This window comes from Ornithorhynchus anatinus, chromosome 16 (genome assembly GCF_004115215.2).
Source record: "Ornithorhynchus anatinus isolate Pmale09 chromosome 16, mOrnAna1.pri.v4, whole genome shotgun sequence".
NCBI lineage: Eukaryota > Metazoa > Chordata > Mammalia > Monotremata > Ornithorhynchidae > Ornithorhynchus > Ornithorhynchus anatinus.
Genome location: NC_041743.1, coordinates 25,512,407 through 25,532,168, shown reverse-complemented (window position 1 = coordinate 25,532,168; position 19,762 = coordinate 25,512,407). Strand labels below are relative to the sequence as shown.

General features: G+C 43.6%; 1 long non-coding RNA gene across 1 annotated transcript; it reads right to left on the bottom strand.

Annotated features, from left to right (window-relative positions):
• Window positions 1-8,831: 8,831 nt before the first annotated feature.
• Window positions 8,832-18,319, bottom strand: LOC114817434. Its single transcript, XR_003765291.2, has 2 exons — window positions 18,129-18,319; window positions 8,832-10,041 (listed from the first exon to the last, which is right to left on the bottom strand). It is a non-coding gene; the product is annotated as an uncharacterized LOC114817434 (long non-coding RNA).
• Between the last annotated feature and the right edge of the window lie 1,443 nt (window positions 18,320-19,762).

Sequence of the window (19,762 nt, the reverse complement as noted above, 5' to 3'; positions counted from 1 at the left end):
ACGGCCTTTGTGTGGTCGCTAATAATAGCTTATTGATGATGCACTACTGCTCCAAAATAACATCCGCTTGGATGGACTCTAGCCACCTGTTTGCACGGAAATTGTTAGAAATCAATGATTTAAGGTCCTTCGTTCCCAAATCTTTAACAGGTAAGATTTGCCACTAATCACATACCTACAAACCAAGTTGTCATTTGTTTTCCAAGACAGTGGCACCAACGATAAGATCTATCTAGGCCTGTGAGCGTGGCTGAAAAAGCAAATGCAAAACTGACTCACCCTCTGACGTTAAGTAACGTGGCCTAGTCGGAAGTGCACGGACTCGGGTGTCAGAAGACCTAGCTTCCAATCCCAGCTCTACTACTTGCCTGCACTGTGACGTTGGGCAAATCATTTAACTTCTCCGCGTATCGGTTTCCTCCTCCGGAAAATGAGGATTAAATACCTTTCTCGCTCCTACTTAAGACCGTGAGCCCCATGTGAGACAGAGAATGTGTTCGAGCTGGTAATTTTGTATTGACTGAAGCACTTGGGCATGTGTAAGTGCTTAAAAATACCATTATTATTTTATAATAATAATTATTATTATTGTTTATGGCATTTATGGCATTTATGGCATTGATGACTGCTCTAATAGGTCTTATACCAGTCTTATACAGTCTCATTCTCTAGACCGTAAGCTCTCTGTGTGCAGGGAGCATGTATACCGACTCTCATACATTGTACTCACCCATGTGCTTCGCCTTTTCCACTTCTCCGCCGTGTGACGTTGGGCAACTCACTTCACTACGCCTCAGTTACCTCATCTGTAAAATGGGGATTGAGACCGTGAAGCCCACATGGAACAGGGACTGTGTCCAACCCGATTTGCTTGTATCCAGCCCAGCACTTAGTACATCCATCCATTCAATCGCATTTATTGAGCACTTACTGTGCGCAGAGCACTGTACTAAGCGCTTGAAAAGTACAATTCGGCAACAGAGACGATCCCTACCCAACAACGGGCTCACAGTCTTGAAGGGGGGTGATAGGCGCTTAAAACAGCATGCCTGGCACCTAGTAAATGCTTAACACATACCATAATTATTACCATTAAGTGCTTACCATAGTGCTCTGCACACAGTAAGCACTCCAATATGCTTGCCTGATTCTGAGACTGCCTCTCATCACAATCCTCACAAAGCAGCGCCCTCAATTACTATAAAGATATTGAAAACAGGAGGCTAGGCCTCAGAGGACATTGTGCTATCTCATCCCAACACCTGACAGAGGTCATCAACACCTGCAGAGGCCCTGCTTTAAATTATGATTAAGGGAGGGCTGGGAGCAAGATTCTCCAGGCAACCAATGCCAGTGAGGAGCTGAACAGAACCAGCAGGCAAGGCTTCAGGAAAGATGAATGTAGCATTCATGACTTCTGGTTCACTTAGTCAATCTATCACTAAATCCCGTCAGTTCAACCTTCACAACACTAAATTCCTCCCTTTCTTCTATGTCCAAACCATTTCCACATTAATCCAAGCACTTATTCTGTAAGTCTACTGCCAAATATTTATTCTGTATTCTTATCTCTTTGCTGACCTCCCTGCCTCCTGGCTATCCCCAGTCCAATCCATACTTTGCCCTGCTGCCCGGATCATTTTTCTCTAAGAAATGTTTAGGCCGTTTCCTGACTCCTCAAAAACCTCCAGTGGTTACCCATCCACCTCTATATCAAACAAAAAACTCCTTACCATCGACTTTAAATCAGTTTATCACCTCGTCCCCTCCTACCGCACCTCGCTGATCTACTGCAACGTAGCTCACACACTTTGCTCCTCCAGTGCCAATCTACTCATTGAATCTCAATCTCGTCTATCTCGCCTTCGACCTTCCGCCCACGTCCTGCCTCTGGCCTGGAACGCCCTTTCCCTTCATATCCTACAGACAATTACTCTCCCTACCTTCAAAGCCTTATTCAAGACACATTTCCTCCAAGAGGCCTTTCTGATTATGCCTTCATTTCCTCTCTCCCTCTCCCTTCTGCTAGCCCTGATTTTCTCCCTTTATTTACCCCTCCCTCAGTCCCAGAGTACCTATGTACATATCTGTAATTTATTCATTTATATTCCCGTCTTTCTCCCCTTCTAACCTGTAAACTCACTGTAGGCAGGGAACATGGCAAACACTTCTGTTATATTGTACTCTCCCAATAGCTTAGTACAGTTCTCTGCATGCAGTAAGCACTCAATAGATCCGATCGATCGATTGATCTGGAACCCTCCCAACTGTTTCCCGCCTCTGCTGGACCCAGGGAGGCTTTGTACAAGGTCTACTCTAGGCAGCAGTGGAAGGAATTCTGGAAAACCCGAGGGAAAAACCACTTTTGTATGGTTTCCTAGCTCTTGATGGCCATGTGTTGAGCACATTTTTGCCTTTCTCTTTCTGCCTCCTCTCTTTCTCTTCCTCCCTCTCTCCTTTTTTTCTCAGCCTTCCTTTCCTGCCTTCTGGTTTTCTCACCCACTTCCTGCTCTCTCAGATGGTGAGTCCCAGTCCAAAGAAGCCCTGCCATCTCAAAACCCTGTCTTTTGTCTTCACTCTGCGGACTAGAGGAAATCTGTCCCCATCAGTTACTGGGAATATACGGGATATCCATAAAGAGGGCGATTGCTATGATGGAGACTCTTTCAATCACATTTATTGGGCATTCAATAATAATTGTGGTATTTGCTAAGCACTATGTGCAAGGGATTGCACTAAGCCCTGGGGCGGATACAAGCAAATCGGGACGGACACAGACCCCGTCCCACATGACATCTCAATCCCTATTTTACAGATGAGAAAACTGAGGCCCAGAGAGGTCAAGTGATCTGCCCAAGATCACACAACAGACAAGGGGTGGCAGATCCAGGATAAAAACCCAAGAACATCTGACTCCCAGGGCCGTGCTCTAACCACTAAGCCACGTTGCTTCCCCTGTGTGCAAAGCACTGTACTAAGCACTTGGGAGAGTACAATACAAAAAGCAAACAGATAACATTTTCTGCCCACAGTGAGCTCACAGTCTAGAGGGGGAGACATAAATTAATAAACATTAAATAACAGATCTATACATATGAAATATACAGATATAAATATACGAGACGCTACATTTGATGAATTTCAATTAGTAAAGAAGGCATAGGAGACTTAAAAATATAAATACCATTAGAGGGGCCGATCTTTCCCAACATCCTTCTATGCTGTCTCTGGCAGTGGCAACAGGATGCTAGGGAGAAACTGGATAATGGTTACCGCTTGAACACCTATTTTAAATGTTTTCCTCCACATTCTGAGCTTTCCATTTAGTAAAAGCTCATCCATGCATTGATCAGTTCCATCAGTTCCCCTTCCACCTGTTGGTATTTTCTTCCAGAATTCATTCAGTCGCATTTATCGATCGCTTTAATGCACAACTTTATAGCGGTAGCAACTTTCATCTGCTTCTAATCCGCCGAGTGAAGAAATGACTTTTGTTTGTTTGGCTGGTTGGTTGTTTTGACCCTACCATTTTCAAGCTTCAGTGGGTGGTCCCTTTGAATTTAGGGGGATTTGGTGAGAAACTATTTTGCCTTTGCCCTTTCCTCACCCTTTACGATTTGGGAGACTTCAGTGATATCCAATATCAGCTTACATCTTTTTGAGTTGATCCTCGTGTAGAAGCTGAATGCAGCATGGCCTAATGGAAAGAGCATGGACCTGAGTTTCAGAGGACCTGGGTTCTAATCCCAGCTTTGCCACATGTCTCCTGTGTGACCTTAGGCCAGTCACCCAACTTCTCTGAGCCCCAGTTACCTCATCTGTAAAATGGGGATTAAATCCTATTCCATCCTACTTAGACCATGAGCCTCATGTAGGACAGGGACTATGTCCAACCTGATTAACTTGTATCTACTCCAGTGCTTTGAAAATTGCTTGGCACATAGCAAGTGCTTAATTAGTAATATTATCATTTTTTTTAATAATAGTAATCATCTTCAGGGCCCTGATCATTTTAGTTGCTCTTCTCTGAATTCCCTCACACTCTGTTCTGCAAAAGTGCTTAATAATTACCTGTTTATTAATTCATTGAGTGACTCTTCGGTCTACTTTCTCAGATGGAACAGAATTCCAGGTTCTCACTTACCCGGGCGTATCTAGGACAAAATTATTTCTTTCATTTAGTTTTGTTTCCCTTCCCTGTTAGCCTCCACCTCTTGGTTGGCCTTATCCAAACAGTGACCAAAGATTTAAAAGGATAGTAAGAAATCTCTGAAATCTCTTCCTAAGTCTTTTCATGGACATTACCTTATCCTTGCTCATCAACCAGTTTTCAGTTTTACACTGGGAGTCGGATGAGATCTACCTACCTGCAATGTGTCAATCGATCTATGGAATTTATTGAGCTCTTACTATGTGCAGAGCGCTGTACTAAACATTTGGGATTCCCTTCAGCCTAACATTTTACACCCAGAAAATCTGTAAACTTGGTAGGTTCCCTGCACACACCCTCTTTATTTTGTGGAATTTAAATGCTTATTATATGCCAGGCACTGTATATAGGGAGGTGTTTTTTTCCTGTTACCAAAAGTGATCTAACACCTGCTCTTTGCTCTTCTTCACCATATAATTCATTCATTCATTCAATATAAAGTAACCATTTACCCCTACTCATTGTTTCCTATCTCTAAAATATTTTATTTTACATAGCAAAACATTCCTTCCAATTCCTGAATTATTCTTTTTATTTTTTTCAAGCCTACGGTGTGGAACCTAGTCAAAGCCCTTTGAAAACTGTATCAACTGGTTCCCCTCTATTTGCTTGCTTATTGATGACCCGTAGATTAATGAGGCATCATTTCCGCTCGCAGAAACCATGCCGTCTTGTGTATTTCAAAGTACTCATTAATTTTAAGCTTAATTATAGGCTCTATTAATTTGATGGCTATAGAAGTGAAATTTACAATTCTAAAATTTCCGGGACCACCTCTGAAACCCCTTTTATGGATGAGAGCTACAATGGGATCCATCAGTGTCCATTTATAATGGTTAGGTTATACGCTCTTGTCAGGAATTTTGAAACCTTGCTGCCAAATCCCCGCAGGTATGCCGATCGATTTAAACCTAGTTTATCAATTTGGCATAAAACACCTTGCTTGGCCTGTACAGTTTTATTCAGCTCCTCTAATCACTGTGTTGGACTACTGACGATGTGTAATATACGCTACGGACCAAAGAAAGATGGAGGTGTTGGAGTATGAGCTGAAGAGATCAAAATAGAATATGTTCATTAAAAACTTTTTCCAAGGCAATTTTCTACTTTTCTTGATCTTATATTAATGCGCCTCTCCCATTTAGGCTGATTATACAGTGCTTATTATGAATTCAAAGTCTCCATTTTGAAGGAGAGATATTTCCCATATGGCTGACATGCTGTTCAGGAGGTTCATAGATCCTGAGGAGTTTTGATTAAAACTGACAGAAAACCTTTTGAAAACATGTGGATGTATATACATCATGTCATTTTGAATAATATGGCACATTCTTCTCCAATTTTTCCTAATGAGTCGGCCACATTAAGAAATATGATGATACTTGGTTGATTTTTCTTTATGGGGAGAAAAAATAATAAAAATAAATTTTTGCAAGAGATCATCCAAACAGCAAATGATGTGTGTGGAAATGAAAACCGTGATCTCTTGAGTAAACCTTTCTATGCAACCAATTAGCAATTATAGGCGCATTCCTTGATGCCCGAGCCTCAGCACCTGAATATTGTGGTTCTGATCTTAGAATCACTGATTAGATGAGTGTTTTATTCCATTTGGTTTCCAAATTATTCTCATTAACTTTATGCCCTCTAGGACCCATATGTTTTTCCTCTCCAGCTTTCTACAGTTGCAGACTGACAATTATCTTTGGAACGCTGCCTGTATATGCCATCAACTTGTCCCTATTTCTGACACTCACAACCATGTTAAATGTTTTGACACTGGGCAAACTAAAGTATATTATGGAATGCCAGAAGCCAAGTTTTGGCTTCTGTCATGACAGCAGGAGGAGATTTGCGAAAAGTTTTTCTCATAATAACTTTCTGTTTTCCATAATGCTGAACCGTCTTATATACTTGTAACACATTGCAATATCACTATTCAGTGTCTGATCTGTAGCAGCATGGAGTTGTGGACAGGGCACGGGTCTGGGGGGGGTCAGAAGGTCATGGGTTCTAATTCTGGCTCCTCCACTGTCTACTGTGTGGCCTTCACTTCGCTTCCCTGTGCTTCAGTTCCCTCATCTGTAAAATGGGGATTAAGGCTGTGATCTCGGTGTGGGTCAAGGAGTTTGTCCGACCTGATTAACTTGTATTCATTCATTCAATAGTATTTATTGAGCGCTTACTATGTGCAGAGCACTGTACTAAGCGCTTGGAATGGACAATTCGGCGACAGGTAGAGACAATCCTCGCCCAACAACGGGCTCACAGTCTAATCGGGGGAATGTTGGTATTTGTTAAGCGCTTACTATGTGCAGAGCACTGTTCTAAGCGCTGGGGTAGACACAGGGTCATCAGGTTGTCCCACGTGAGGCTCACAGTCTTCATCCCCATTTTCCAGATGAGGTAAGTGAAGCCCAGAGAAGTTAAGTGACTTGCCCACAGTCACACAGCTGGCAAGGGGCAGAGCCGGGATTCGAACCCATGACCTCTGACTCCCAATTCCGTGCTCTTTCCACTGAGCCACGCTGCTTCCCTTAATCTTGTATCTACCCCGGTGCTTAGCTTGGCACATAGTAAGTGCTTAACGAGGACCATAATTATCATTATTACTACCTTCAAAGTCTTACTAAAATCGCATCTTCTCCAAGAAGCTTTCCCTAACTAAGCCCTTATTTATCCTACCCTCCATCCCTTCTATTTCACCTCGGCACTTGATTCTGTACCCTGCAAACATGTGATAACCACACCACCTTCAGCCCCAGAGCACCTAGGAACATATCTGTAATTTATTTTGTATCTATCTCCTCTGCTAGACCATAAGCCCCTCGTGGGCAGGGAATAGGCCTATCAATTCTGTTGTACTGAACCTCCCCAAGTGCTTTTTACAGTGTTGTACACACAGTAACTGCTCAATAAATTCCACCGATGGTTGCATTTTTAGATGGGAAAAGCAGCATGGCTTGGAAGCAGCAGCATGGCCTGGGTGTCCAAAGGACCTGGGTTCTAATCTCAGCTCTGCCAATTCTTGCTGTGTGACCTCGGCCAAGTCGCTTAACTTCTCGGTGTCTCAGTCCTCCTGTTCTCCCTCCTACTTGGACTGTGAGCTCCATGCGGGACAAGGGCTGTGTCCAAGCTAATTAACCTGTATCTGTCCCAGCACTTAGAACAGCGTTTGACACATAGTGAGCACTTAACAGATACAATTGTTTCTCTCTACCGGAGAGAAGGAACCTATCTTCTGAAGGTCGGCAGCTCTCCGCACCCTCTACCTAGGTAGAAACGCCTCCCCAGAGCAAGTATGCATTCTTGTGAAGCTGCGATAATACACTGGATCATCTTGACTCAGTTTTCCAGTCTGGTTAGGGGGAAGAGCGTAAGCTCCCTCTAGACTTTAAGCTCATTATGTTCAGGGAACACACCTACCAACTCTGTTATATTGTTGCATTGTAATTCTCCCAATAGCTTAGTACAGTGCTCCTCACATGGTAAGTGCTCAAAAACGACTGATTGAAAAATTTGGAACTGGGACTCAGGACACCTGGGTTCTAGTCCCAGCTTTGCCAAGAGGTCTTGCCATTAAGCCCTTTTTTTTTCCTCTTCTCACTCTCCCTTCTGTGTTGTCTATGTACTTGAATTTATGACCTTTGGACATTTGCTATTCAACCCACCCCCAAGACCACAATGCTTATGTACATATCTTTAAATGATATAGTATAAATTATTTGTATTAAAGTTTGCCTCCCTCTCAAGACTGGAAGTTCTTTATGGGCAGGGAATGTGTCTGCTAATTCTGTCGTATTTTACTCTCCCAGGTGCTTAGTACAGTTCTAAAAAATACCACTGCATGATTGAATGGCAGGGGTTTGCTGTGGGATCTTGTCCAAGTCACATAGCCTCACTCAAGGCCTCAGTTTTCCCATCTGTATCTTGTCCTCATAACAAGAAACACAGGTATCACTAGTCCCATTTTTACAGATGAGAAAAATGGGACTAATGATACCTGCCTCTCTTGTTATGAGGACAAAATGACATCGATGATGAGAAATCATTTTTTCACAATATAAAATTAAACAAATTTAAGGAATTACTATTATAATCTGTTTTAAACTAGAATATTAACCCAAGCCCTCTTTTTCTCTGTGTTACTTCTCCTTATTTTAACCCTGCAAGTGTTTCCACAAAAAAAACCTCATAGCGCTTTGAGAGGCAATTTGTACATATGCAGAAAGTTGTATTTCCCCAGTCTATATGAAGAGCGGGGAAAAGGAGCTAATGCATTATTCATTTCTGTGAAATTTAGAAGGTAACTAGAATCCTGACAAATAAATTATCCAATGCCTATTCCCTGAAGGTGGTTTGATTTTTGAGCAACGTTATTTGGCATTTGCACATCATTTTAAACTAGAGCTAATAGAGCTTAACTTGCTCAATGGACTTGTTTCTGAAACCCTCAGAGGGAAGGAGAACCTCTGTCTTGTTTTTATTCCCGAGTCTTTAGGCAAAATATTGATCTACTCCCAGTAGTTGGGAGGAATGGAATAGGTCAAACCAGATCTCACCAGTAGGTGTTTCATAAGTTAAATAGTGATAAAGAATTAAGTCACGCAAAAAAGCAAGCTAGAATTGGAAATGGATATATATTTTCATCTGGCAATGCCTAACAGGATATAAATTACAGAAGAAGCAGGATATAGTAGGTATACCCCAGAGTTTTAGGTGAATTTTCACATACCTGAACTATGGTGTTTGAAGTACAAGTTAATAAAAATCCAGAAGTAAATTAGAAAAACTCTGCATTTCAAGAGATTAATCCAAGAGAATTTCCAAAGAAAATATCCTCCACTCTTAGCTCTTTGAATAATATAGAATGGTTACATATTCTTCCAATACACCATAAGGCCAGAACAATCAGTTCCTCTGAAAAATTCTCATGGATAAGTGGATGATGAATGGATGGTAGAGAGATGGAGTCTGCTTTGCTAAAAGATAAAACACCATCCGTGGGGCTCAAAGAACGGGGGTTTTCCCAATATGGCAGAGCTGTTTTGATCTCACTGGCCTTGCATAGGCAAAAAACACCACTGGAGTGACAATAATGACTCCCAGAACAAAGCCTCCCAGATTTCTACAAAGTAAACTCCATGCTATGTCAACAAGGTGAAATGAAAAGTTCTGAAAATGATCAGGTAGCTCAGGTAAAAATTCTATTAAGGAGAAAAATGGTTTTCTGGGCCTGAATCATTAATATTGACTGCATAATTGACACTTGAAATGATACCACCCCCCCCCTCACATGTTAACTTTGCCTCATAGCCACATAGACAAGTGATTAAAAGATCCAGGGAAGCGGAGTCTCAGACAGAGCTAAAGGACTCCCGAGAGGGCCTGTAACGGGGGCAACCATCAGAAAACCCTCTTCAAGCAAAGGCTTCACGAGAGATTGGCAGGAGAAAGCATGGAAAACAGACACAGGCCCGGCATGGAACAAACACATTAACAAGGCAAGGATCTGCTGCTACATGCAAATAATATAGGCTCACCATCGGTTTTCTCAGCCACACTTCTCATGGGTAGGATCTCCCCCACCTAGAATGAGCTTTGAAATCGGACAGCTGTTTCGAACTACATAATGAAGATGTTGAGGAAGCTGAAGTCCTGAAGATTTCTAGAGTTCTCAGGATTCAGAGGAAAACATAAGATCAAGGGCCGATCAGGGAAACGGTGAATCTTTTCCTAGCACACTTGATTTTGCTAGAAATCTCTCCATCCCTTTTGCAAAATTCTCTTCTTTCATTTCGAAGGAGCGGGTACCGATAAGGCGAGCCAACCTAAAGAGAAGCAAAAGCCAGCAGTGTCCAATAAGTTTATAGCTATTCTAAGGTAACATTATTAAAAAGAATATTTTAAAGAAGAAAACTAAAGAGCAGCTGTTTTCCATTCAGGCCAAAGGCATGCTTAGTTTGGCGTTTGAGAGTAAAAGTTGTTTTAGATTTACTCAGTCCCCTAAAAATAACCTGACACCAATCTGCTGTGTCATAAATACATTCCCTTTAATAAAGAAGGTACTCTCCCTCTCCTCATCACCCCACTCAGCTCTTACTTCAAAAAATAGTGACAAGTAATAATGTTGGTATTTGTTAAGCGCTTACTGTGTGCCAAGCACTGTTCTAAGAAGATTTCCTATTCCCCTGCCCGCCCCCCCCCCCACCCCCCAACCAAATTAAGGGTTTAAGTGGTTAAGATTTTACAGTATTTCGGAGCCAGGACCATTTGGGAAGAGTGACACTTTGTCTAGCTCGTAGGGAAGCAGCGTGGCTTAGTGGATAGAGCTTAGGTCTGGGAGTCACAAGGACATGGGTTCTAATCCTGACTCCATCACAAGCCTGCTATGTCACCTGGGGCAAGTGCTTTAACTTCTCTGGGCTTCAGCTACCTCATCTGTAAAATGGGGATTAAGAGTGTGAACACCATGGAGGACAGGGACTAATTAATTTATATCTACCCCAATGCTTAAAGTAGTTCTTAGCACTTAATAAGTGCTTAAGTACCATTTTTATTATTTCTATTAGATGGTTAAGTAGGGACAGAATCAAATCTTCTGCCTGTAGTGTAACTTCCTCTCCACCATCCCACTGACCCATTGGAAAAAAAAAACTAATAATAATAATAATGTTGGTGTTTTTTAAGCGTTTACTATGTGCAGAGCACTGTTCTAAGCACTGGGGGAGATACAGGGTAATTAGGTTGTCCCACGTGAGGCTCACAGCTAATCCCCATTTTACAGATGAGGTAACTGAGGCACAAAGAAGTTAAGTGACTTGCCCACAGTCACACAGCTGACAAGTGGCAGAGCCGGGATTCGAACCCATGACCTCTGACTCCCAAGCCCAGGCTCTTTCCACTGAGTCATGATGGGGAAACGAAAGTTGGATCTGGTATCTTGTGGAGGGTTTTTTAAAACCCACTTCAAATAAATCAGAATGTAACCAGTTCCTTATAAAGGAAAAACTTTCTTTCCTGTAGACCAGACAACCCAATGTACTGGCAGCAAAGACATCAGAGGCATGGACTTTTGCATCACTATTATTTCCAACACAATAAGCCTGCAGATAATGCCTAGACTGGGCATCGGATGGCTGATTCCTCAGAAATCAACCCATTTCTCGTAGTCTTTCTTCTACTCCCAGATTTGAAATGTGTCTCTCAACTGAATTTTCTTCACTCCATAGCTGGTTCTGTTCAGTGCATTCTGTTGGCTGTTGATGATAATCCTATTTATTAAGGACTTACTCCGTGTCAAGCGCTGTTCTAAGTGCTGCGGTAGATACAAGCTCATCAGGTTGGACTTAGTCCATGTTCCACATGATGCTCACAACATTAATTTCTATTTTACAGATGCGATAACAGAGGCACAGAGAGGTGAAGTGATTTGCCAAGGTCACACAGCCACGTGGCAGAGCTGGGATTAGAACCCACATTCTTCTGCCTCCCAGGCCCATGCTCTATCCACTAGGCCACACTCAACTTGTTGAATAACTCCAATCTTCATTTCAAGTACAACACATTCAAAAAAACCCCGTGTTTAGTTTTTCCTTTCACTGTCCTCTAATCTATCTTTCCTTTTAATCTCCTTAGCCTTTAAGGCCATCCTCACCTTAACAGGTAGCCTACCTTTGGCTCCCGAAAGTCACTAAAATTTAGACCACTTGTCCGCGGGTGAGTCGAGAACCCTTATATAGAATGTTCAGAATAGACCCACGCTGGAACTTCAGTTATTTTCAAGTGCCAGCTAATCTTCCATGATAAATATTTAAGTGGATGATATGGATTCAAATCGGAAAGATGCATCGGGGCATCATTCTTCCATGCCCAAGATGGGTCCCTAGAGAAAACGATTAAGCCATTCTTGCTAACCGAAGTGTGGTATTCGTTAAGTGCTTGCTATGTGACGAGTACTGTAAGAAGCCTGAGATATATGCAAGATAATCAGGTGAAAGATAGTCCCTGCCCCACACGGGACTCACAGAGGTAGACTTTCTGTCTCTGGGAAACTGTTCTCACAGAAGAGTAACTCATTCTCTTCCCCTCTTCAAAGCCCTACTTAGAGCTCACCTCCTCCAAGAGGCCTTCCCAGATTGAGCTTCCCCTTTTCCCTCTGCTCCCTCTCCTGCCCCTCTACCACTTCCCTCACCTCCCCCCAGCTCAGCCCTCTTTTCCCCCCTTTTCCCTCTGCTCCTCCCCCTCTCCCTTCCCCTCAGCACTGTGCTCGTCCGCTCATTTGTATATATTTTTTATTACCCTATATATTTTGCTAATGAGATGTGTACATCGCCTTGATCCTATTTATTGCTATCGTTTTAATGAGATGTACATCCCCTCGATTCTATTTATTGCTATTGTTTCTGTCTGTCCGTCTCCCCCGATTAGACTGTAAGCCCATCGATGGGCAGGGACTGTGTCTGTTGCTGATTTGTCCATTCCAAGCGCTTAGTACGGTGCTCTGCACATAGTAAGCGCTCAGTAAATACTATTAAATGAATAAATACGTGGGAGACTTCTTTGGGGCAAGCCTAAGATAGCTATTGCTTTCAACTACTCAATCGTTAGGCCCTTCTTGCTCACTATTTTCCAACACTCCGAATGACATTAGAGCTCATCGTTACCACTCTCAGGACCACCCATTCTAGGCAGAGCACTGTACTAAGCACTTGGGAGAGTAGGAAATATTTAGAACCATAATTAAATATGGAATTTGTTAAGCAGGCTTGTGAAGCAGAGCAGTGAACTGGGGCGGAGACGGGATGGTCAAGATGGACACAGTCCCGGACCTACATGAGGCTCCCGGTCTTAAGTGAAGTAGAATTTAGTCTGCATTTTACAGATGAGGAAACTGAGGCACAGAGAACTTAAGTGATTTGCCCAAGGTTATGAAGCAGACAGATGGTTGGGCCAGGATTAGAATCCAGGAACTCTGATTCCCAGGCCCCTGCTCTTTCGCTACACTGCAGCCCATGTTTTCAAGCACAATCGCTGCTTTCAAGGATCTTTCAATCCGGAAGTGTGGTAGACAAATACATCACAGATGGGGGGTTGTAATAGAGTATATATATTCTAGTACTCATAAGTACCATAGGGGTTATGGAAACCTGAGGTCTTAGAGTAGAAGAGCAAGGCTGAATACACGCCTTCCCTCTCGTTCTGTTGTACCAAAGCACTGGCATTCATTTATTCAATCATATTTGAGTGCTTACTGTGCGCAAAGCACTGTACTAAGCTTCTGGGAGGGAACGATATAACGACAGACAGACACACGCATGCCCACGACAAGCTCACGGTCCAGAGCGGGAGACAGACGTTAATATAAATAAATTACAGATATATACATATGTGCTGTGGGGTTGGAAGGAGGATGAAGGAAGGAACAAGTAAGAGCTGCCCAGAGGGGACTGGGAAAAGAGGAGAGGAGGGCTTAGTCAGGGAAGGCTTTTTGGAGGAGATGTGCTTTCTATACTGGCCTTCTATAGAGAAGCAGCGGGGCTCAGTGGAAAGGGCAAGGGCTTGGGAGTCAGAGGTCAGGGGTTCGAATCCTGGCTCTGCCACCTGTCAGCTGTGTGACTGTGGGCAAGTCACTTGACTTCTCTGGGCCTCAGTTCCCTCATCTGTAAAATGGGGATTAACTGGGAGCCTCACGTGGGGCAACCTGATTACCCTGTATCTACCCCGGCGCTTAGAACGGTGCTCTGCACATAGTAAGCGCTTAACAAATAGCAACCATATATGGCACGCTCAGCTCATTTTTTGGGTTATTAATTTCCCTTTCCCTACATAGAGACACCAAAGCCTTTTGAGAGAGGGCAAAGACCGTTTTCCAATAACTCTCCCGAAGAGGCATACACAGTTTGTGGCCTACAACGCCGCTCCACTCAGAAATCTGCCACTTGGTAATACCCCTTGTGAATGCCTACCATAAACTGCTTTTACTATGGAAGATCGCCCCGTCCCGCTGAATATACACCCTAACGGTGTTAATCCCCTGTAAATAGAAAACCGCTGAAATTCATAATAATTGTAAACATAGCTCCTTTTGTCAACTTTTTGATTTAGCGGGAGTTGTTGTGGAGCTAGGCTTTATTATATTTGCTTTCGATATGACAGTAATCTTTTCCGAGGCTTTCACTTTATTTTGTTACATTTATCTAGCATGCCAGATTCACACTCCCACTGTAACCATATGGGGAAAAGCCACAAAAGCTGTTAAGTACATTTAATTACTGTTTTGATGAGCTCATATTTTAATTATGTTTATTGATTCTGTGTATATTTAGCATTTCCAGAAAAAAATGGAATCAATATGCTGTAATTACTGAGCATTTCATGATTTTGTGGGTGAATTAAAACTTTCATAAAATGTTTTTTAAAACATTTTTTTCCCCTAATCCCGAGGCTGTGATTAACTGTCTTTCCTACTGAGCTAAGGTAAGCTTTGGCTTTCATTTCATGTGGATGCAAATGTGGTTCAGAGAAAAATATGTTTGTAGTCAAATATTTCTGCCTTATAAAGTCTTCTGGGAAAAACAGCAGAAAGCACATATTTTACTTTACGCAATTTACTAAAACACCTCTAACAATGGAAAAAAAAAAATCAAAAGACGAATGTCCTGTGAATTCTATGGGACCAGTTCAAAGCTTTCTACAGCTGTTTGCAGTAGCTGAATGATTGATTTTTTTTTTGGGGGGGGGGGGGGAGGTTCCCGTACCAGCTCTTCTTTATTACAAATAATAATGATAATAATCGTTAAGCATTTACTGTGCACCAAGTACTGTGGTAAGTCTGGAGTAGATGGAGGATAATGAGTTGGAACACAATCCCTATCCCACATGGGACTCAGTCTAAGGGAGAGAGAGAACGAGCATATAATCCCCACTTCATAAATATACATCTGCAAAGTTACACTCATTCAATCGTAAAGATATATCCCCAATTAACACACACAAATAGATGCCCACGACATACTTGTATATGCATACTACTTTCAGCACACCTCCATCTACACACTTGCACAGATGCATCCATGAAACTTCCCCTGCGTATGAATTTGTATACGAATATGTATGTACATATATATGTATACACACACACACGTACACACTTTGCAATCGGTCAGTCCTCTATCCGGTATGGATAGAGCTGGCTAGAAGTTCAATAGTTTCATCTGAAGCCCAAAGGCCCCCTTCGCATGAACCACTGCAGCTTGGAAGCATCGCTCGTGTTTACGGGGACTCGGAAAGGGCATATAGTGGATCTTTCATTCATTCAGTCAGATTTATTGAGTGCCCGTGTGCAGTGCGCTGTTCTGAGCACTTGGGAGAGTACATTGTAACAAGGAACAGACACAGTCCCTGCTCAAGGAGAGCTTACACTCTTGAGGGGGAGACAGACATTAGGCTCTGGACCAAAGAAAGGATCGGAGAGAAACACTGGATGCACATGAAGTCATTCTGGAGAGATGGTCTAGGTCTGGGTAGCTCCATTCATTCATATTTATTGAGCGCTTACTCTGCGCAGAACCCTGCACTAAGCGCTTGGAAAGTACAATTCAGCAACAAACAGAGACAATCCCTGCCCACAACGGACTCGCGGTCTAGAAGGGGGGAGACAGACATCAAAACGAGCGAACGGGCAATATATATCGAATTATAGATACGTACACATCATTAATATAAACGAATAGAATTGAGTCAGAGCCACAAAATGGCACAGATGCAATCATTATACTATGCCGTTGGCCATGTGTAAGACCTGAAATCATCCTGGTATATGTGAGGATGACATACAATAACGTTGGTATTTCAGCGCTTACTACGTGCAGAGCACTGTACTAAGCGCTGGGGTAGATGAAGGGGAATCAGGTGGTCCCCCGTGAGGCTCACAGTCTTAATCCCCATTTTACAGATGAGGTAACTGAGGCACAGAGAAGTTAAGTGACTTGCCCACAGCCACACAGCTGACGATATGATCACCTTGCCTCTCCTCTACTTGTATAGATTAGTTGAGGAAAGCGCCGTGGAGGAGGTGGCTTTTTAGGAGGGCTTTGAAGGCGGGGAGAGGAATGATTTAGGGAATTTTAGGGCAGGGGCTCTAAGATCCGGGGCGGCCTAGTGTATAGGGTACAGACCTGGGAGTCAGAAGGACCTGGGTTCCAATCTCCGCTCCGCTACTTGTCTGCCGTGTGGCCTTGGGCAAATCACTTATCTTCTCTGTGCCTCAGTTACCTCATCTCGTAAAATGGAGATGAAGACTGTGAGCTCTACGTGGGACAGGGATTGTGCCAAACCTGATTAGCTTGTATGTACTCGGGGGCTCAGAACAGCGCTTGACACATAGTGAGCACTTAATAAATATGATTATTGTGAATGTAATAATGCTATGTCACTTCTTTCCCCCATTCATTCATTCAATAGTATTTATTGAGCGCTTACTATGTGCAGAGCACTGTACTAAGCGCTTGGAATGTAAACTTCGGCAACAGATAGAGACAGTCCCTGCCCAATGACGGGCTCACAGTCGAAATATGTTCTAAAGGTGCATACTAGGCTCTGTTATTGGGGAGGTAGAGATAACCTGGATGTCAATTTTGTTCAGAGGGCTCCAGAACTTGACAAGGTTCAAGCAGCTTTGTGTTTCCAGGCGGGGTTTGATTTAAGCTCAACACTAGGGCTCACAACTACCTAACTTCAGTCAGCCAGTCAATCCTACTGAGTGCTTACTTTGTGCAGAGCACTGTACTGAGCGCTCGGGCCAGTACACTATAACAGACACATTCCCTGCCTACAACAAAGCTTTCATCCTCATCACATTTCCAGGTCCCGATTAAGTCCAATAATAATAATGGTCTTTATTAAGCACTTACTATGTGCCAAGCACTGTTCTAAGCACTGGGGTAGATATAAGGTCATCAGGTTGGACACAGTTCCTGTCCCTCTTGGGGCTCACAGTCTTAATCTCCATTTTACAGGGTAGGTAACTGAGGCGCAGAGAAGTTAAGTGATTTGCCGAAGGCCGAACAGCACACAAGTGGTGGAGTCAGGATTAGAACCCAGGTTGTCCTGACTCTCAGGCCTATGCTTCATCCACTAGATCATTCTGCTTCTCCATTAAGCACTATGTGTTAATAATAATAATGGCATTTGTTTAGCACTGACTAGGGGCCAGGTACTGTACTAAGCACTGGGTGAATACAAGCAAATCCAGCTGGACACAGTCCCTGTCCCATGTGGGGCTCACAGCCTCAATCCCCATTTTACAGAGGAGGGAACTGAGACACAGAGAAGTAAAATGACTTGCCCAAGGTCACCCAGCAGACAAGTGGCAGAGCCAGGTTTAGAATCCGCGACCTTCTGACTCTCAAGTCCCTGCTCTATCCACTACACCAGTGCCGCTTTCCACTATCAAGCACTGTGCCAGGCAAAAACTATATAATCGGGCCCGACGCAGTCCCCGTATCACATGGGGCTCGGAATCTAGTAGGGGGAAGAACAGGTATCGAATCCCTCTTTTACTGTTGAGAACACAGGCACAGAGAAGTGAAATGAATTGTCCAAGATCACACAGCATGCAATTAGTGGAACTAGGGTTAGAATGCAGGTCCTCTGGCTCTCAGGCCCACACCCTTTCCTCCACGCCACACTGCTTCTCATTCCAGGCATTCTCTGTTAGCTCTGTGATTCCTTTCCCTGGGTGAGATTTCCCTGAATCCAGGGCGAGCATCCTTTCCATGGAAGACATGAATAAAGGGGACTGAGGGCCAAGGGGAGAGATTTCAGGATCAGTAAAATGTGAGGAAGGAGATTGGGTTTCTTCTCCCCGCTCAATCCCTCCCTCCTGATTATTACCAAGAAAACATGCTCTGCTGACCTTGAAAAATCCATCAGAGGAGAGATGCTTTAAAGTATTGACTTCATCAGACTATCCTTCATTCTGCAAACCTTCCTTTCTCCGGCCAGGAACGTTGATGTCAACTGCTGGGCTTCTTTCCTTGCCTTGGATTTTCTGAAGGTTTGTGGGCAATAGGAAGTCATTTATTTCAGGTGCCTGGATCATTAGGCATGTGATCTCTCAATCAACTGCAACATGCTCAGGCTGGTTTTCCATCTGATTAATTAAGTTGCCACTTCTGCATCTAACTTTCTTCTGGGGCAGGGGTGCCATAGCTGTTTTTCTGAACCAGCCTTTGAAGGATTTGAAAAAGACGTTCATAGAGACCATCCAAAAGGAAAAATCCAGACCCGCATAGATGATTTTCCCAGATAGTCTTCTTTGGCTCACAGATTTTCTACATTCTAATGATGGGTGGGAGTCCTCTTACTCGTATCAGTCAACACATTTCTTACCAAGAACCGTCTGGGCCCGACCAGCCTGAAATGAATTCCACCACAGAACTATGGTTTTCTTCTTGGTGATTTGAGATCCCCGTCCACGGCCAAGCGCCTGGTCCTGAAAGGGCATCTCCCAGTGGAATAAATCCAACTTCATAATCGTGAGCTCAGGAGTCATCCTGTGGGATTTCCCGGGAAGACTGGCTCGGGAAGGTAAAATGGTTAAGTTGGCCGGGTGTACCCTGGTCATTTGAGTTTTAGGAAATCACTGTATTTTGGTAGTAGCTTCTTTTCTCATTCCAACCCTGAACAGGGTAAACCAAGGGCACCGACTCCAGGGTAAGAGGGACCACCGCCCCCGAGAGTGAAGGTTATGGGGTTCAGGCCACCGCTTTGCCCACTCCACCCCTCATTATAAGGAAGGGACAGACTACTGAAGGGCTTCTGGCTGCAGCTCTCTCCCATCCCTGGCCTCAACAGTCATTCATTCATTCATTCATTCACTTGTACTTACTGAGCGCTGTGTGAAGGCACCGTGGTGTAGTGGATCGAGCATGGGCCTGGGAGTCAGACGGTCGTGGGTTCTAATCCCCGTTCCACCATTTATCTGCTGTAGGACCTCGGGCAAGTCACGTCACCTTGCCTTAGTCACCTCATCTGGAAATTGGGGATTCAGAGCGTGAGCCCCGTGTGGGACAGAGACTGTGTCCAACCTGACTACCTTGTATTTACCCTGGAACTTAGGCCAGTGTTTGGCACACAGTAAGCACTTAAACACCATAATAATAATAATAGCTATTAGTACTATTATTATTATTAATAAACTGGACCGCTCCATACTGGCTTGGAGCTCACATGTGTGATGGAATGGGCTTGCCGTGCCCAAGGTCAAGGCCTGGGGCTTGGGTTACAGTATGTCTTGCAGTCCACTGACCACCAGCAGCACTGACCATTCCCCCACAGAACCTGACATGATTAAAGAGTGACAGACAAAGAGAGAGGGAGTGTGTGATTTTCGCTGTCACCCATGAGCTCTGGGAAATGCTTCTCTTCACTGGCAAAAAATCGGAAGACATTGACAATCGAAGTCAACCGATCGTATCGATCCAAGGCAGGAGCCAGTGTATCGCAAAGAGACATCTCCTGGGGACCACTGATCTAAGGGGTGAAGAA